The 21,983-nt window shown below is 35.7% G+C and overlaps 1 protein-coding gene and 1 pseudogene across 1 annotated transcript in view; one reads left to right on the top strand and one right to left on the bottom strand.

Annotated features, from left to right (window-relative positions):
- LOC114353676 (uncharacterized) overlaps positions 1 to 21,983 on the bottom strand; it is a 63,238-nt gene that overhangs the window by 33,462 nt on the left and 7,793 nt on the right. The window lies entirely within an intron of this gene.
- The window catches only part of LOC114353675 (putative odorant receptor 92a), a 41,143-nt pseudogene continuing 28,058 nt past the window's right edge, over positions 8,899 to 21,983 (top strand).

Raw genomic sequence — 21,983 nt, 5'->3', positions numbered from 1 at the left:
GTGTACTAAATTATCTCAATATCAAATAATAATTTGCGTCTATTTCTGCTTCGCATTGAAACAAATGAAATAACAAAGCCTATAAATTAGTCTATTATGTGTCCTAAATAAGCTTTCACATACATAATATACTACAAATACCTATACGCGCTGAAGGAATTTAATAACAATGGAAATTACGAGTATTTTGTCATGCGGGGTATCAATTAAAACGTGTTACACATTTACTACGATTTTATGAATACCTAATGGGATTTGTCTCTCTACATCTATGTAGGCATTTAAATGACATGCTGGATTGACTAGTCTGAGCGCAACCAAAACGACACCGCGTTCCGAATTTATTTGCAGCCACAAAAATCCAATCTAAATTTATTTTCATAGCACGATCACGTTTCGAAACTTACAGAACCACCATCGAAATCAGGAATTCATCTCGCAGTTGTCGTCCATAAATACGTTATGGCGCCGCTGCTAACATCTGTCCCCAGCCATAAAGAGTTAATTATCTAAGAATACCACCCCGTCTGGACGCCAGAATAGCTCTCCTGGGAACTGACGCGTTTTGTTTTGTTTTGTTCTACAACGTGTACTGTTATGATGAATGGCTGCATCTGAAATGCTCTGGGGAGCTAAAACGTTTGCGAGTTTGTAGAAATAGAAACGTTATTAATTTTGTTGTTGCATTGTTGGAGTATGTTGACAATGTATTTAGCTACTCTTAGGTTTACCTAACTATTTTAGCATATTTTTATATCGTGCGGCAACAACTAAGTTCACAATGCAAGAATTGTCAGACTCTAAAGTCTAAAGATCTAATCTCTCAATCTTATCTACAACGAGGAAGCTTCTGCTTGTGACCACGGCTGCAGCATCGCAGCCGAAACGTCAAGCCGTGAGTACATAATGTAACTTTTTAATAAACGTCGTGTTAAGACCCGTGTCTTACTATTTTAAACGAGGAAGCTCTTGCCTTGTATCTCTGATGGTAAGTGATGATCAGGCCGAAGGTGGAAGCGAGCTTCACTCAGAATCCTCAACCACAGAGGAACTGGCTATAATACCTCTAATTGCCGGAACACAACAATGCTGTTAACATTGTTGTTATGGCGACAGACTTAGGTAAGACGGTGGTTGCTAGCCAGGAGAACATAGAACACGAGCCCTACCATCAACCAAACCGAACAGAAAAATCTACCCCCACTGGGAATCGAACCCGGAACCACTGCGTCTGAAGCAGGTGGGCTTACGACTAGACCACAGAGGCGGTTCTAGACGTTTGATAATGCTAAATGAACCTTAAGCACAGCTTATCCTCCGAAGCACACATTTTTTTTGTCAGGATCTACAGAACAAGCGGATCGACTAACTAACTCTATCTTAAGGTAGGTACTGACTGGCGTTACGAGGCATATTAATGTAATGCTACAAAGCGAGCACACGTGCTGTAAACGACTACAACTAGCGAGCATCGAGTCGCGGTTACACGGTTTTTAGCTAATGGCTTAACGTATCATGCTCGCTGCGAACATAACATTACGCCAGTCAGTACCTACGTTTAGACTTAACATAATATTTAAAACTTCAATCAATCAATCAATTCTTTTAATGTTTAAAATTTCAAAATTGACCCTTGTAGAATCACAGGAAAATACAAATATTAATCAGCAAAACCAATCGTAAAAATTTATCGTAATTCAAAAGGTCATATTTTTAATTAGCTATAAAAATAATGCTGAAACCAAACTCATTGAAGTGCCGATGGAACACCAGTCGTAAACGCCAGACTTAGGGTTGCCAACCGTGCTATAATGTAAGTACTAATGTATAGTATTTTAACATATTTCGAGACTGCATACTATAACTGTTGGAAGAAATATACATAACAGTACGATAACATACTATGCTTTCAACAATTAAAAAATAATATAAAATAACACAATGCATTAAACTTTTAATGTGAAATGCATTATACTTTTACATTTAGATAAAAATACGAGAAGTGCAAAACTATTTTTGCAGTTCTCAAGCGAAATATAGGTTGTAAAGTGTATCTTTTATTTTTATAGCTATGTTCGAAAAATAATAAGTATACTTCGTCGAAGAAAATTCAATATAGGCAACCCTAGCCGGACCTCCCCAAGGGCGGCCATTTACGGACTCATTAGGGTAATTAAATTTCAGCCAGCTTTTGGATCTAATAAAAATTAAAGGGTACAATTTTATAAACAAGCCTCTCGAATCGTTTTGGAATGTAAAAAGGTTTTTCCGCTGTGTAATTGCGTTTTTTTAGCTATCTTGTGAAATTAAGTCTTAAACGTAATAATGGATAGGTAAAGGAACTTTGTATTTGGTCTGCCAACAAGAGTGAAACTGAAAAGTATATTTATCTTAAAATTCGGAACAATATAAATACAGTGTGTCCGGGCATGTAGTGATCAAACTTTAAGGTCGTAATCTATGGACAATTTTATCGGTGAAAATACTTTAAATTTGGGGCTTGACCCATTTCTCGCATATTTACAAGGATTTAAGTTTTTAATTTTAAGTTTTCACCTCTTCCTTCAAAAACAAGTGATAGCGTGGGTAACTTAACATTAATAAGCAAATATTTTATATCATGCGATAGCCAATAAAATTATCTTTTAGTAGAAGTAGAAAACAGACACAAGTTTCATGCATTTTAAGGGAGTAAGAATGGATTTAATTAGAAATAAACATGATTTTTTTCACACCTTTTTCAGTTATTTCCCAACACAAGAAAAACCAGGTCTTTAAGGTATGTTTTATTTGCATTTTATTATTAGTATTTGAGCCATTCTACAAAACGAATGTAAATTTATTAGTCTACGTCTATTAGTTTCGACGTAATTGTTGAACAGAGATACCCATTCCCAGCGGTTTCCATAGTAATCGGAATAGGTTGTGTGGTTCTTTCAGGCAGTGCATTTTTGTATGTCGCGTGCGCTATGGAAACCGCTGGGAAGGGGTATCTTTGTTCAACAATTACGTCGAAATTAATAGACGTAGACTAATAAATTTATATTCGTTTTGTAGAATAGCTCAAATACTAATAATAAAATGCAAATAAAACATACCTTAACGACATGGTTTTTCTTGTGTTGGGAAATAACTGAAAAAGATGTGAAAAAAAGCTTGTTTATTTGTAATTAAATCCATTCTTACACCCTTAAAATGTATGATACTTGTATCGGTTTTCTACTTCTACTGATAGATAATTTTATTGGCTATCGCATGATATAAAATTTTTGCTTATTAATGTTAAGTTACCCACGTTTTCACTTGTTTTTGAAGCAAGAGGTGAAAACTAAAAATTAAAAACTTAAATCCTCGTAATTTTGCGACAAATGGGTTAAGCGCCAAATTTGAAGTATTTTCATCGATAAAATTGTCCATAGATTACGCCATTAAAGTTTGATCACTACAAGCCCGGACACACTGTATATTTGATAAGACAAGACGGCACCTAGAAGTATTATAACACTAGATTCATAATTCCATAATCATAATGTTAGTTTCCCAATAATATTTGTACTGAACCATAATTATTGTCAAACTGCTCAGGGGTGTGGTGAGATTATTTCAAGGCCCCGTCTTGGCATGATATTATGTAATTCTTAAGTTTGGTCTAAAACCACTTCTTAAGAGAAAGATTGGATTTTTCAAGCTACAGTACACACTCAAGTCTCTAAGAGACCAACTCGATCGAAAGCCTTAAGCTTCAAAGATTTCAATACATATCTCAAGTCCCCACGATCCTATACTAAGAGTAGCTTACGCAAGGACATTTTATTCCGTCTTATTGCCTATTAAAGTTTATTTGGCGAAACTAAACTCTCTTCCGAACTTTGAGGAGGATCTAACATCGGGTAACAAATTCTGGTGTCAGTATAACAGGCCCCTTGACGTTTGGGCCTGTCAACCCACGTTCATTTGACTCCTTAAGATTGGATTCCACGCAACTTGATACGTTGAACGCGCGCGCGTTAAAAATATCGAATATGCTTAATATGCGTGTAATTTGACGCGATGGAAATTGGAGATTCCTTGGCGTAATTGGTTAAGCTCTGTCACGCATAACTCAAAATTCTCAGGTTTATTTATAAGTAAAGTACCTAATACTTAATTCATTTATGAGCTGTGGTTAATGATACGTTTAATCAATTAACTAGCTTTTGAAGCAGCTTTAGCGTTCAACCTGTTACAGAAAATGTGCCTTTGTCAATGTGGAATAATACTGTTTTTCTTTTAGTCTGTATAAATGGTTCTGATTGTGAAGTATGAAGTGGGACCTGCACCTATGATGATGGTTTTATAATAATTTAGCCCTGTTAAAATGGGAATAGAATTTGTGCAAAGGATACTAGAGGTGGCCAAATACTAAAAAACAATGACATGCAAAGCCTATGCAGTAGACCTTGTAACTGCAAAAACAAAAACCAAGCCCAAATGAATTCCGCAGCTCATTCCCAAACAAATACGGATAAGCATGTCAATACTTATTACAGGATACCGCGTTACGTCTCATCAGGAGTTCTCGACAAGTCCCTGAAAACTTCTGCCAGCAGCGCGAGTCTAATAAATATGTTTGCTGTGTATATGTTATCTCCCAACATAATTGAAAAAGTTTTGACACGGGTTAAACACCACCCTCGAAGCAACGCTTGTAATATAATGCCACATGATATTGTTAGCCTGTTTTATTGCGTTATTTATTTAATAATTTCGCTGGGACAACTTGCTTAACGTTATGTAAACTGAAGTTCGGGACAGATTCGTTACACAACTTTGTTCTTGTCTATCCGTCTTCTAAGGTAAGGGGTTGGGTTATTACAACATTTTAATGTTTTTCTTTCTTGGAATTTGAAAAGTTCTCCGTAAAACTACAAATAACTATGTAGTAGGCGTAAAAGAAATAAGTAAATTGAAAAGCAAGGGAAAGACGTGTGCTTGGAAAGGGATTGACTATCTGTCAATTCTTATTTCCAAATGTCTTAGAGTAAGCGCACACCGTTGCTTTTTAGTTGGCCGGTAGTTGTGCCCGATTTTAAATTGTATGAAGAATCGGCCAAATCAAATCGGCGTAGTGTGCGCACTCCCATACATGCCCATACTGATCAACTGCCCGACTAAACTATCGGCCAACTAAAAATCAACGGTGTGCGCCTACTCTTAGCTAGACAACTTCAATTCTGTCTGACCAGTAGTGTGGTGACTATGGGCCAAACAGTTGCCTCTGGTAACATTATATTGATAGAGATAGAGAGAATATTGATGATGATAGAACGACGAAAACACATTTTTAATAATACAAAGCCTCAGTATTTCAGAAATCTGGACATACATGGTCATAAACTGATGAGTTACACTGACACACATCCATTTTAACAGTAACATGCAAATTAAAACAGTAAAATCACACAGCTGTGTTAGTGATTAAGGAAGTTTTAATAAGTTGAAATTAATTTTACACTGTTAGGCTGGGTTGCACCATTTTACTTTAACTTTGACAAACGTCTAAAACTGTCAAACTCCTACAAAAAACACCAGTTAACGTTTTAGTTACTGTTAAAGTTAGGTGGTGCAACTCAGCCTTAGTTTTTAAATGTACGTCAGTTCATCAATGGGGCCCTGACCGTGATTGTTCAGTTTTAAAATCGCCGAAATCGACATAAGCGCAAAAATAACCTTTAAGAGATATTGACTGTACGATTCGAAATAAACAAATCATTGTTATAAAACTTGTTTATCTTGTTATTAATAACTTTGGCTACAAGAAGCATACAGTTCGCCAATACGAAATATTACAACGCGACTGTCCAAGTTCGCCTCTCGAAAACAATAACAACCGCGGAAATGCTTTCCCCTCGCCTGAAATTGGGATGCGGAATTACTTACGTTGCGACTTCATACCTCCGATATTAGGGATTGTTCACATAGTATAGCTTTTGGAAATTCGTTAAACTTGACAATTTGACTCAGATATACGTTCAAAAGTAGCATAATTTACGCAAGAAAATTTTTATGGACAACTATTTTTGCTATATAGTTATGTTACTAAGTGCACTGCTACCTTTATAGTATGCATTATTATCTGTGACAGTTTGTTGTCGATGACAGCCTCCCGGTGTCTATGATTTGTAAAAGATTGTGATACGTAATAAAAACGTACTTTCAATTGATGTGGTGTATTAATTAATTGCTACTACACAAATTAATTATAACATTTGGCGACGAGGATGGGATTCAAACTAGGGCTTCCAATCCCGCACCCCATGCTCGATCCCGGTATTGGCGGGAGTTGGAATTCAAATCCCGCGGGATCCCGGTATTGGCGGGATCCCGCATATAATTATGAAAAATATTGTGAGGCAAATAAAACAATACATTAATCAAATTAAATCAACGTGATTTCACTTAAATAAACGTTAAATGAGATCAATCAAATTACATTTCTATTTGAGATTAAATATAAAAATACAATCAAATACAATAGAAAAAAACAGTTTCAGCTGAATGATAAGAATTATTTAGTTTCTTTCATATTTTTTTATCATTCAATTGGAAATGTTTGCGAAGAAAACTTAGCATGTCTAAAGTGTTATGGTAGTAGTGTCGATGGGAATGAAGATGTATGTTACCCACGACACTACTGACTTGGTAGTGCAGAAGGGAAAAAATATTCCCCACGACACTACTGGTAGTGTGGTTTGGTAGTGCGGTAGGTCAGAAGGGGTGTCGTCTGCCAAACTGCAGCGTATTGTAGAGGCAATATAGCCAGCAGCAGAGAAGGCTCTTTCGGCTTCCACACTAGTCGGTAGTATTCCTTTTAAATAATTATAATATGTGAGATTATTTCCCCATTAACCCTCCCCCCTCCCCGATTCGAGACTGTTAGCTCGAGATAGTGACGGGCAAATTACGTTACATGCTGATGATATATGTAGTTAACTCCAACTCCTCTTGTAAAGTAAGATCAGGATCAGATGGCGAAACTTCGCAGTTGTTTGTCCCTTGAAGAAGACCTTCCTCGTCATTGCTCTTCGTCTCAGGTGAATTTAAAACGCCGAACTTCATTCTCATGACGAATTCTTTAATTTGTTTACGAAGTAAATTTTTCGATGGAAGACAGAATGTTTCATCGTCATTTGACGCACATTAATTACACGGATTTTGAAGGTACATCAAAAGTGCATACATACATACATACATACATACATACATACATCCATACATACATACATACATCACGGTCGCGAATGGTTGTGCGCATGTTTCTTTACAGTCCCGCAAATCCCGCGGGATCCCGCACCCGTAATCCCGCAGCACGCGGGACTAAAAAATGATGCGAGATCCCGGAATACCGAGATCTCGGTATTGCGGGATTGGAAGCCCTAATTCAAACCCACGCGTGTGTTAGATTAATTATATTATGTACATACCTGATTGATATTAATATTTCATGTGACCTATAATTAATATTAGTAACTACACTATAAATTAACTTTCTATAACATCACACACACACCAAGTATCAAACAGCCGCCATATTAACTGCCAGATAAAATTAAGACTTCCGTTTGCAAATAAGGATTTATTGTAAGATTTCCGGCTTCCGAATAGTGGTTATTAATGTTTTTTAAATATAATTAAATTGTTAAATTAATAAGACAACTGGCTAATATTCAATCAAAAAATAAATATTGTAAAATGAGAAGTTCTAACTTCCGGGTCCGTTTTAATATTATTAGTTATAATTCGAACTTCCTGTTTAATTTATTGTAAGATTTGCAGCTTTTGGATAATAATAATTATTACTTAAATCCTTTGATTAAAAACAAATATTGTAAAATGAGAAATTCCAACTTCCGGGTCCATTTAAATATTAATTATATTATCTAACTTCCTGTTTTCTGATTGGTCGTCTTAAGTGACCAATCAGAGTTGAGTAGAGGAAAGGTAGGAGTATGGGTATAAATATATGGAATTCCTCGTTGAAAGGCAGTCTCGATGGATCTTTGAGGTGTTGCTGACCAAAGTTAAGTATACATTGTTTATTGATACTATTATTATGCTTGTTGTGTTATTGTATTGTATTGTGTTATTGTGATATTGTATTAACACCTGACTATGTGGCTGCGCCAGGCCTATTATTTTGACACCTGGCCAATTGATGGTGACATGCCACTGGGTCGGGTCGGTAGTTTGATGACCAGTATAAAGAAGGACTATGCTTATATTTGCCGGTTATGTTATGGTACAAAACCTAGGTCTTAAACCTAAACCTAACTCTTAACGTAACCTAACTTAGAACTTGTGTTCTGTGTGTTTGATTATAAATACTGGTTATACAAAATACCCTCAAAATGTTAATAATAAATAAGACGTAATTACTGCTAGATTACTCATTTTTATGTAAGTTATAAATTGTTGTTACTGGTTGGAAAAGAGGCTGACAAAGGTGACTGAGTTTCTTCCGCCACTTCTTCTCAGCACCAGCCCTTGTTGTCCCGAAGTGGTGGTAGGGCAAGCTATATTTGGGACGTGTATAAGTGCTCTGGAAAAGGGCTTTATACTGAATAAACTGTTTGAATTTGAAATTGGATTTTTAATTTGGAACTTCTTAAATTACAGTAATATAGTCCTATATATTTCCATGGTATAATACGATATGATAGGAATATAGCATAAAGTATTTATGCTAGATTTTGCTTACTATTATTCTTCTTTTTGTGGTAACTTTATTAATTAAAGAATCTGCTTTAATACATTAATATTTCCTAATTTACAAATAACTAATACCTTAAAAATCTAACATCAGAAGTGGGATAACTCTCGATTCACCATCATTAACATTTTTACTCGAATATTTTCAGGATGGATGCTGAAGCTACAAGTCTTCTCACGGCGATCCGGGACGCTGTATCCAGACCACACTCGAACGACGATGACATCGCTCTGCCAGTGTTCGACCCTGACAAGAATGACTGCGGAGCAGCCACCTGGTGTGACAACATAGAAGCCCTCGCGAAGGACCTCAGGTGGAGCAGCATCAGAACCGCAGCGAAGGCAGGTAAAGCCCTGAGGGGTTCTGCTATATCTTGGTTTGAGTCCTGGGAACCGTTAGAGGGAAGGTCTTGGGAAAATTTTCGTTCGGACATAGTTAGCGCTTATCCAGAAAAGAAAAACCTTTCTGAAAGGCTTACTAAGGCCGTATTGTACACGTCTGATGGATCTGACTCGTATGGTGAATATGTTAGAGAAAAAATTAGACTACTTCGTAACACAAAGATTTCTTTTACAAATTCTCAGTTAATAGAATTGATTTGTGGAGGTATTAATGATACTGGTGTAAGGATGGCAGCCCTAAATAGTGGTGTTGAGACAACTTCTGCTCTAATTACATTACTGTCTACTTATACGAAGTCCAAAAAGCGACCCTTGGAAAATAATGACAAGGATGGAACCAATGCTTCAGGGCCAAGTGGGGTAAAACGTACTAGGTTCAATACTGATAAGAAATGTTATCTTTGCAACAAAATTGGGCATGTACATACTCAGTGCTTTAAAAATGTACCTTCTCAACGTCATTATCAAATGACTAATGAAACTGCACAGAGTTTTAAACAATATAGACCCCAAACAAAAAGCTGTGGGTATTGTAACAAGATTGGTCATACAGAAACCTTTTGCTACCAAAAACAGAGGAATGAAACATCTCAGTTGGTTTCAGTCCCTACAAAAGAAGTAAATTTTTTAGACAGACAGAACTAAATCTCACCCAAGTATGTATTAATGGGGTGATGATTAGTTGTTTAATAGACACAGGAGCAAGTTGCAGTTTAATAAAAGAATCGGTTGCAAAAAAATTGGGATGTCATCTTTTACCAGTATCCACGTATGTGAATGGCTTAGGACAGAACAAAACACATGTGTTTGCCTTAATTACTGCAATAGTTCAATTTGATGGTATAAGTTTAGAGCTTGACATTAATGTAGTTAGAGACAATGCATTCCGTTATGATCTTCTCATCGGCAGAAATGCTGTTAACTATCCAGATATAGAAATTGTTACTGATTCATCCGGTTGTCGGCTACTCAGAAAATCGTGTAATGTATCTTCAGAAGTTAATTTGGTGTCTTCGTCGTCTGAATTAAGTGAATTAAATTTAAAAACAAAACACTTGCCATTGGAAGTACAAGATAGAATAAAAGATATTTTCAATAAATATCCTTCAGTCCTTAACGAGGTAGGCAATGTACAGACCGGAGAATTGGTTTTGCGTTTAAAACAAAATAAGATCATTACTTACCGACCCTATCGATTGGCTCAGATTGAAAAGGAAAAAGTAGACACAATTATACAAGAACTATTACACAAAGGAATTATTCGTGAAAGTAACTCGCCTTTTGCGAGTCCTGTTATTTTAGTTAAAAAAAAAGATGGAAGCGATAGAATGTGCGTGGATTTCAGATCGTTAAACAACATTCTAGACAAAGATCGATATCCGCTTCCTCTCATTGAAGATCAAATCGATAGGCTCGGTAAAGCAAGGTTCTTTATATCCTTAGACATGAAAAATGGATTTTACCAGATTCCGGTTTCATCAGACTCAATAAAATATACCGCTTTTGTAACCCCAAACGGGCATTATGAATTTCTAAAAATGCCCTTCGGTATTTGTAATGGACCAGCAGTTTTTCAAAGAGCCATTGCTAAAGCAGTACAACACTTGAAATTTGTTTTGGTATATATCGACGATATACTAATACCGTTTTCAACGGTAAATGAAGGGTTAGATTATCTAGAGAAAACAGTTCAGGCACTATGTTCTGCCGGTTTTGCCATTAACTTAAAAAAGAGTAAATTTTTCGTAAACGACATTGAGTATTTGGGTAGACACATATCACCAGAAGGTGTGAGGCCAAGTGAAACTAAGGTAGCTGCATTAGTCAATTCTCCCGCTCCATGTAATGTCAAACAAGTCCGGCAATTTATGGGTCTCGCGAGTTACTTTCGAAAATTTATCCCTGGCTTTTCTTCTAGAACAGCATGTATTAGTAGGTTAACAAAGAACAACCAAAAATGGGAATGGGGTATTGAGCAGGAAGTAGCTAGAAATTATGTTATAAAACACTTATCGAGCAAACCGTTGTTGACAGTTTTCGACCATCAGTTGCCTACAGAACTCTACACAGATGCCAGTTCTTTGGGCTATGGCGCCATGTTAATACAGATAGTTGATGGTAGTAAGAAGGTTGTTGCCTACTACAGCAAAAGAACTACTCCTGTAGAATCTAAATATTGTTCCTATGACTTAGAGACGTTGGCAATTTATAATGCCCTGAGACATTTTAGAGTGTACCTTTTGGGGATCAAATTTAAAATTTTCACAGACTGCAATTCTATCAAATCCACTGTGAGTAAAAAAGATCTGTCCCCACGTGTTGCTCGTTGGTGGGCATTTATGCAAGACTTTGATTTTGAAATTGTATATAAGAAAGGTAAATACATTGGACATGTTGACTTTCTTAGTCGAAATCCCGTCGACGAATCGGTTTCAGATAGTTTTAACAATGAATCCGAATTTCCAGCCCCCACTTCCACTTCAACCAATATAAATCCTTCATATAAAACCCCTCATAAAGTGGTTAATTTAATAAATGAGCCCCAATCATGGTTGGAAATTGCTCAACAAAATGATCCAGAATCTCAACATTTAATAACCCAAGTTATTTCTGGCGATTTAGACGATACTCGATATACCTTGCACAATAACTTGTTATTTTTTTATATACAACCTGGTGACCCCAAGCTTTACGTTCCCAAAGGCTGTAGATTTGAGTTGTTGCAACTCTTTCACGACGAAAACTGTCACACAGGATTCGATAAAACTCTTTTAAAACTCCGAGAACACTTTTGGTTTCCTCACATGGCCGCTTTTGTTCGGAAATATTTAAAACACTGTTTGATTTGTGTAGAAAGAAAGGGTCATTCAGGTCCGAAACAGGGTTTTCTACACCCTATAGAAAAAACCCCAGTACCTTTCCATACAATCCATCTAGATTGCACCGGCCCTTTTCCTCAAACGTCTGAAGGATATAAATATATTTTACTTTTAATAGACGGTTTTACTAAATTTACTCTACTAAAACCTTTGAAAAGTCTAACGGCTCAAGAGTTGGTGCCCCTAATCCGGGACACTATTACCTTATTTGGTACCCCTAGAAAGATAATCACTGACAGGGGTACTAACTTCAGTTCACGACATATAATATCTCTATTTAGGGACTTACAAATCGAGCATCACATGATTGCCACAGGGACACCAAGAGGGAATGGTCAAGTAGAACGTTACGTAGCTACAGTCGTTAATATGTTAAATACCACTTGTAATGGTTCGTCAGACTGGCCAAGCGGATTGTATAAGGTGCAACAGTCAATTAATACGATTACTCAGAAATCGACAGGGTTCTCACCAATCCATTTGCTTATCGGTTGTAATGCTAATATACCAAGTGTACAAAGTCGGTTAAATGAAATAAATATACCAGAACCAAACATTGATTTAAGGGCAGATCGACAATTAGCTTTTCAACGACTACTACTAGAATCAAACAAATTTAAAAATAGATTTGATATCGTAAGACGGGATAATAAGTCGTATGAAGTAGGCAATATTGTTTATGTAAACCAAGACCATAGGCGTCACGATAAACTGAGTTCTCAATTCAAAGGTCCGTACGAAATAACTAATGTACTTCCACATGATAGGTATGTTCTTAGAGGCGGAGGCAATCTTAGAAGTATAACTGTGTCTAAAGATAAATTAAGGCTATGGCCAGGTAATTGGACAAATGAGGATTATATTAATGATTCGGGGCAATAGAATTATTTATTATGGATAATAATTATGATTCTATATAATAATAATATAAGTATCCGTTTCTTATAGTACATTCAATTTTATTTTGTGTGAAAAGTTATGAATATCAGAATTTGATTACACTGTGTTCTTTTATTTAAATGTCTATTTTTGATAATAATGATTCGAGACATTATAATTACTTATTATAGATATTGATTCTATATAATTATAATATAAGAGTATACATAATTTTATTTCTGAAAATTAAAACATACCAGAATTTGATATCACTGTTCTCTTTTGCTTAAATTTATATTTTGATTAAAGCAATTGTAATGTCTTGTATTGTATTGTAGTTGATGATGGGACCGATGNAATTACAGTAATATAGTCCTATATATTTCCATGGTATAATACGATATGATAGGAATATAGCATAAAGTATTTATGCTAGATTTTGCTTACTATTATTCTTCTTTTTGTGGTAACTTTATTAATTAAAGAATCTGCTTTAATACATTAATATTTCCTAATTTACAAATAACTAATACCTTAAAAATCTAACACGTGCAATGGTGAGAGACATGAGAAAATCTAAAAAAAAATTGGTCATTAGGAAAAGTCCTTGAAATTATAGTTCCAGGGGTAACATATGTGGTAGAGGTAGATGGCTTGCACTGGAAACGACATGCCAACCAACTTCTGCATTGTAGTCAAGACTTGTAACTTATATTTTTTTTTTCTTTAAGTAAGAAGTTATTGTTGTTTTGTTAGAGTTTCCTCTTATTATTATTTTTTCTCCGGTAAGTGGGGAAGAGTGCTATATAGTTATGTTACTAAGTGCACTGCTACCTTTATAGTATGCATTATTATCTGTGACAGTTTGTTGTCGATGACAGCCTCCCGGTGTCTATGATTTGCAAAAGATTGTGATACGTAATAAAAACGTACTTTCAATTGATGTGGTGTATTAATTAATTACTACTACACAAATTAATTATAACAATTTTTACATCGCATCTCCTGTGAAAAAATGCTAGACCAACATATCTAAGGTGCTATTGCTATTACTATAAAGACAGTTTGAAATAACAATAGTGTCTCGACAAGAATAAGTAAAAAATAAATAAAAGTATTGTTTCAGGAGGTGTATGGCATAACAACTTATTTTTCTGCCAGTAACTAAAGCTATTTGTTTCATCCTGATGACAGTACATAAGGCTGAATTTTTCTTCTAATTATTATTATGGAAAAATCTTTTCTCTTACTTACTTTAAACTACTCGCCGATTCAACATATTCAAATCAAAATGTGACCACTACTTTTCCACAGAAATTACCTACAATCCATATAAAATTTAAGTACCGGACCCACCATATAACGCTGAACCTTCAAAGCACAAACACCGCTGCAAAAATTATAGTAAAGTACGCAGTATTATTTTACCTAACCAGTTATGATAATACAGTACCTCTAGTAGGAAAAACTTTCGAGTTCGTTTCGTTGCGTATTCAAAGTGTCATCGAAAAATTTTGTATGAAAAATTAAACAGCGCCCCCTATATTATAGCCGCCCTAGGGGGCGCTGTTTAATTTTTCATACAAAATTTTTCGATGACACTTTGAATACGCAACGAAACGAACTCGAAAGTTTTTCCTACTAGAGGTACAGCTTGCTTATGAACCCGCCTTTATGCCCCAATATGCCCGAACAAGTGCCTTGAGAGTGCAGCCGGTAACGAACGAAAAGGGGGAAATGGGATGTACCCGGAAAATTGGATTCCCCTTTTTCGAAACGAAACATATCATATTCCATAATGAACTGGCCGAGTGAATATACAAATAAGACATTTGACTGTGATGCAAACAGTTGACTTACTCGTAGAGCATTGTTGAGGGTTGACTATTTTGATTTTGTATGAGGTTTCAAAGTTTGTTAAAATTAAAGAACACGCGAACAGTGACCTAAAAATACTAGGGTTTTAATTTTAGGACCCTGCTTATTCAGCTACCACTTTCGCAGCAAAGCTTATAGATTTAATTACATCATACAAAATTCACATGGCGTAAGTTGATGAGTCGAATTGGTTGACTGACACCACTTTAGCTATGCATTTCTCGTAAAAAGCAGATTGTTTAGTGAGTATGCTTTAAATGATCTGTAAATCCTGATCGTCACTTACCATCAGGTGAGATACAGGCCAAGAGCTTCCTCGTTGTGGATAAAAAAAAATGAAACCCAAAACCAGAAAATGATCATAATGCGATCAATTAATTAACAAAAGTTAATTTATTTTAAACGCTAAAATAATTTGGAGAGCACAAACGACTTTCAGGCAAAGAGGTTAAGCGACATATTAAGCGTGTTGTTCGACCCATGAAATCCGTGTTAAACACAGGATTATGTCGTTAACGTATTGAATTACTTGTTCATTTTCACTTTAATTACCTCAAAGTGTGTAACCTTTTTGAATTAGAGACAAAAGCTGCTTCCTATTATGAGTAAATTCTTTGGGAAGACTTTAAAGGAGGCTTGTTTCTGTTGTAAATTAAGTTTCTATCGCCGAAAAATGAAGGTAATCCTTGTAAAGGAAAGGGTGAGGATATAAAAGTAAAATATGAAACGAAATGTTTGGTTAATCTACAAAGAGGAAACTCTTTCCTGTCCTTTTTGTAATCAAAAGATTTAATTAGGTTACCTTATATTTCTATTTTAATTCAGTTTACGGCAGTACTCTGTAGCAACTTTGGTACATGACTTATTCTTAAATTAACAGATTAATTTATTATAATTTAATGTAAAAATTTTAATGTAATAGATTCATAAGGTTGAGGTTAATAGTAATGCTCAGTAGCATACTTGAACTTAGGCCCAGTTTTTTGATTCTTAGTTAAAATAACTAATTGTAAAATTTTGCTACTAATGGTTAAATATTAACAAAATGTAAACAAATAGTTAAAATATGTACTAAAAGTCAAGCTAACCATTGTTCGAAAAACATTTTTTTCTGATATTTAACCACTTGTCATTTCACATCTGTCAAATTTGACCATTGTTTATTTTAACTACGAATCAAAAAACCGGGCCTTAGTACCTTTTTAAATGGTGAGCTAACGAGTTGATTTGTTAGTGTCTTAGCTAGCTACCTATCTTAATTAATTTCTTTCTTCGCGCTCCCTTTGTGTAGTTTCAAACTGCGGTCATAAACCCCACAATATATCACCACTACCAAAAAAACGTGGACTTAAATGGATAATTGATAGTCTTTTTTGTTGGCCGAAAAACTTCTTTGATGTGCATTTCCATTGGTCCGTTTTGTTAATTTGACGGCAGAGCTGGCCAAGTGCCAAGCTCGAGTGGTTAACAGACGGCGGCTGTCGCTCTTGTTTTGTTTCTGAATGTCTTTTTATTCTATGCTGTACGTTGTTTGTCTATGACGTACGTATTTAGTGGCATAACATAGCTGGCAACATTTTCAATTGCGACTTTTACAGTGGCAAATTGTGCCGTGGTGTGTTTGGGTAAAACAGAAAATTTATGCGATTCTGATATTATTTTGTTGGCATAGAAAAAGATAAGTCCTCAAAGAAGTTTATTACTAGGTTTTGACCAACGTTTTTGCTTGATTGCACTTTTATCTAGCTTCTATTAGGTTAATTGTTTTACCTACTAGTAGAAGTGAAACATACGCAAAGGTAATTAAGCCATAGCTGAAACGCAACCGAATTGATTTGTTACGCCGATGATAGCTATGTAACAATTGATTACAATAACGTGTTACACAATTTATCGATTGCCATATGAAACAAAAAAACCAACACAAAAAGAAGACTGTGTAAGCTAGTTATACAGGATACCTACGTGTAGTCGTATATTTTCTAACTCTGAGCTAGATCACAACGAATGAACTAGAGGGGAAATGAGCGGTCAGCCATCGGACTGACATAACTAAATGACTGTTTCCTACTGCCTGAGTGGCAAGGAAATGTGATTCTGCCGGCTGGTCAAACGCCAGCTTGTAGTGACTCGATGGGCCTTAATGTGGCGTGTATCTTATGCATTGTAGTGTCGGGAATATAATGTTATTGATACTCGAGCTTCTGGCTAAAAACAAGAATTAGCCTAGGCGCAGACCACCCACTTTAGTTGGCCGATAGTTGGGCCTGATTCTAATTTGTATGAAGAATCGGCCGATACCAAATCACTTTCATACATATCCATACTGATTAACAGTCCGACCCAACTAAAAGTTGGTGGTCTGCGCCTAGGCTTAAGAGAGTGATCGAGAAGAAACAAAAGAAGATCGATATTCTTTTTTTTTCTGGCACGCACGGCTTGTGCATTTGCCAATGACGAGGTGTAAAGGTTGGGAGACGGATTTTAAAGGAAAATACCCGGGAAGAGCGAAAATTTTGAACCTAAGGATCAGGCAGGTAGGTGATATTGTTTACAGGATATTTAATCGATATTCTTTCTCGAGAAAATAATGTAGTTTTTTTCCTTAGTGGCCTGTGTTGCGCAGTCAATGAGGCGTCCGCAACGCAGCTCATGGCTTTATTCTTATACACTTGAGGGCTTAGTGTGAGTTTTCATCAAACGTCGATACTAGCGAGCGCGTAAAAAAATACATATTATATTAAGATTTGATCTTGAAAGTTTCCGATCCGTCATAGATTTAATGTCACTTTTTTACGCAGTCGACATCGACATTAGACTCACACTACGCCCCCTGATAATTAAACCTATTATTGTATAACCTTACATGGGCAAACATATTATAGTACTCTGGAGCAAGGTGAAGTTCACTAAAAATAGCTCTAAGTTTATCATTAGACTCAAATATTGGAAAAAGCTATACCTTTTTAAAAAGCCTTACCAATTTATAGATGGTCTCAATTGGTCTCTAAGAGGTTTGTTTTTCTTTTTATTTTTTGCTTTGTAATGCTCTCAAGTAGAAAATTTCGTAATCTAGTCTTGAGTATGAAATATAGAAATGCACACTGAGTCTCGGTTTAGAATACGAGCATTATCTGGGGGCGTAGTGTGAATTTGAAACGCATTCGATATCGACTGCGTAAAAAAGTGACATTAAATGTATGACGGATTGTACAGCGCCCCTAGCGGAAACTTTTAAGAACTAAAATCTTCATATATGTTTTAACGCAGTCTTTATCGAATGCGTTTGACGTAAACTAACACTACACCTCCTGCTCTATTAATATAATTTTTATTAATACATACTAAGTATTACTTTTTTTTATTTACACAGTTCACAATATTACTGTTATCTCAGTTATATGTATATTCTCAGTTCCCAAAGGATTATGCAAAAGGAGCTAAAATGGTAGAACTTTTAAAATTCGATAATGTTACGTGCATGACTACGTCATTACGGACTAGACTTCGTCATAAAGCAAATTAAATAAAATGAAATACAGAGTTAACAATTCAATTTTATATTCAAAGTAACGAACAGACAGGCTTTTATTATATATAAAACAGTCGATGAAAATAGCAACAAATATATTTCCCAAAATGAATATGCCACACGCTCAGATCATAGAAAGAGAATAGATATGAAGTCGCGCGTAACTAAACGAGAACCAGTGTCCCCACATTTCCCCCACCACAGCTCCCACACACACATTCAACTGTGTAAAAACAAAGCGACTGAGAGTCTACGACAACATGTGCAACCGGCTTAAAAGTGCTGTGATTGGCCAGAAGGCGTGCCTTATGGCCAATCAATGGCCGCGTGACGTGACGCACACTTTGAAAAAAGCAATTAGAGAGAAGAAAGATAAAATGGAGTCGATAAGATATCGATACTTTAAATCCTGGGGGCAAGGCTCGAAATTGGTTTAAAAAATGCTTGTATGAAAACCTTTTTATTATTATACGTTATTATTATGTTCTTTAACGATTTTTGCATAAAGGAGTCAGTTCCATTTTGTATGGACGAAAAACTCAGAATCAATTATTGGGACTAAATGAAGTTACCTTATATTAATTTACCCCAACCAAAGCTCAATGTCGTTATCGATGGAGTATAGAAGTTATAGACTGACAAAGTTTGTATGAAAAGTCATGGGTTAAGTAGGTACTTGCGATTTTTACCAGTATTTACAATATTGGTAATATATTATTATTTACTTTAATAATAATAACAGGATCACTGTAATTATTATTAACTACTATCGCGCATTAACTTTTTAATTATGGCGAAATTCGTACCGCCTATGTTTATCAAAAATAATGCCTATATTAGGCTTTCAACTAGCTCTTATAGTAATTACATAGTTGACAGTTACTAATCCCTTCTACTATTGTTATTGTTTTTGTAAAAACTTAAAAATCGCAAGCAACTCATGATTTTTTCATTCAAAATTAGAAAATAGAAAATAATAATTTACTTCTATTTATCGATAATAGGAAACCGTATTAGAACACGAGCCCTGCACTATGTTACGACCGGCACATGCGGCCGTACTGTGTATTTTCACGCGTCAGTGGATATCGGAAGAAATAAAATACATTGCGCAGTAGTTACGCATGACATAAAGTGGTTGCTAACTAAATCGTCAATGTACAACGTGTTTGAATTTTTATCACCACTAATTTCGATATCGCAGTAAATGTCACGGCACTGAATTCGTTCGTAAAAATGTTTAGTTTTTTTTATTTATAAGCAAAATACCAATGGATTTGCAATACTTACATGTGGTAAATGACTTCATTGTTCCTGTAGTTCTTCGTTTCACTTATGTTATTGCACGTTACGACGCATTATCCAACAATATCGGAGAACATTTCCTCAGTACGACTGAATCGCGACTAACCTGGCGTCGCGGCCGATATTCGTTTCTGGGCATATCGCGGAGACACGCGCCACGCCCCCGTTTCACATCTATTCCCTTCTATGATCTGAGGCCACACGTAACAATAGATAGAGCCGATTTTCCTATTAATATATAAGAATCATATTTTGTGGAAAAACCAAATAAACGCCGATTTTTACGATTGGAAAAAATATATGCGTGGCTGAAATCCTAATTGTTTTGGGCGAATAACAAAGCAGTAAAACGTTATGTTTCAAAAGTAACACAAGTTAATTGGAACTTTTTTTTTCCTATTGTGTACCTAATGGGCAAGTAACATAATATTAACAACTTTGCTGAATACATTTTTACTGAAAATCAAGAAAAAAATACAAAGAGTTTTTATCATGTTTACATTAATGGGATTTTTTATAGAAATTCAGCGTGTTCAGTAATACCTACACGTCTCCAATTAAAATATTTTGATAAAATATTTTACATTCTCAGTACTGTTGTAAGCTCCTTTAAAATATTACAAAACAGAATCTGCTGGAAGTTTCTGTACTTTAATATTTAGTTCCAAACTCCTTCATCAGTAAAATGATGACCGCCACAATTTCTTGAAACTTTGAGCATGCTATACTTTAGTAATACTTAGTTCAGTTCGCTATAGAATAGTGGTGGCGAGCGACTTTAAAACTTTGCTACTGAATATTGCACAAAAATATAGTGTGAAATTTATAATATGCTCAGATGTCCCAGATTTCGTTTGCATGAAGATCAAAGTTCAATCCCCTATTTTCCTCCCTTCACACTTTATGCCTCATGGCCTATGTGCCTCATAAGAAGGCTCAAGGTCACCCAAAAGGCGATGGAGCGGGCTATGCTCGGAGTTTCCCTGCGTGATCGAATCAGAAATGAGGAGATCCGCAGGAGAACCAAAGTAACCGACATAGCTCACAGAATTGCTAAAATCAAGAGGCAGTGGGCGGGGCACATAGCTCGTAGAGACGATAGTAGGGAATTTAGTGCAAGAACCTCTCCACTTTGGTATAGAAGGCTCATTTTTGCAACAATGGTTCTTTGGGTGCTCCTGAGTGGATTTCCGTCGGTAGACATCGGGAGCCCCCCCTGTGGTAGCAGGGGGAGGGGGGGCAAGATTCCTTCCGCCGCGCTTCACTTTAAGGCCCATATCTTCAAAACTATGGGTATTAGGGCNCCGCAGTAGTGTCAAGTAATGTTTTCATTTGGCTTGCCGACTGACTAATAACTTTCTTCTGAGCGAACAACCTCTTCAAAATCGAATTAACTATTATTATTTTATTTCCAAACCTCTCTTTGAGAATATTCCATGCCTGTGTATAGTTTCTTCCGGTTATTTGTATGTTACGTAACAAGTTGGTGAAAATAAATAAATGGGTCATTCCATNTAATTTTAAAAAATTTTGAAGTCAGTTTTTTTGCTGATTCGTGATCAGAATAAGCTACTTAATCAACTCCCTAAATATGGCGGGTATTGAAATCAACACCCTGTATATTAATAAGCCAACTTACTATCCTTTTATCAAAAACAAATATTGTAAAATGAGAAATTGCAACTTCCGGGTCCGTTTAAATATTAATTATATTATCTAACTTCCTGTTTTCTGATTGGTCGTCGTAAGTGACCAATCAGAGTTGAGTAGAGGAAAGGTAGGAGTATGGGTATAAATATATGGAATTCCTCGTTGAAAGGCAGTCTCGATGGATCTTTGCGGTGATGCTGACCAAAGTTAAGTGTACATTGTTTATTGGTACTATTATTATGCTTGTTGTGTTTTTGTACTGTATTATTGTGATATTGTATTAACACCCGGCTATGTGGCTGCGCCAGGCCTATTATTTTGACACCTGGCCAATGGATGGTGACATGCCACGGGGTCAGGTCGGTAGTTTGTTGACCAGTATAAAGAAGGACAATGCTAATAGTTGCCGGTTACGTTATGGTACGAAACCTAAGTCGTGACCTAACCTAAACCTAACTCTTGACCTAACCAAATTCTTAATTTACAAATAATTCATAACATTTAAAATCTAACAAGCGCTTAGGATTTATCTGTAAGCTCACTTGCATTTAAAGTAAATAAATAAATCTAATACTTTAATATAATAAATCTATCATTTTCAGCCACCATAATAAACCTATATTATGGTGCAATTATTTCATGAAACTCAAACACACAACGATAGCAGGAGGATAGATATACTTTAAGACCACTTATGAATTTCACAACTT

This window comes from Ostrinia furnacalis, unplaced genomic scaffold (genome assembly GCF_004193835.3).
Source record: "Ostrinia furnacalis isolate ACB-3 unplaced genomic scaffold, ASM419383v2 OfSCF1780, whole genome shotgun sequence".
NCBI classification, from domain to species: Eukaryota; Metazoa; Arthropoda; class Insecta; order Lepidoptera; family Crambidae; genus Ostrinia; species Ostrinia furnacalis.
This window is presented reverse-complemented; position numbering and strand designations above follow the sequence as displayed.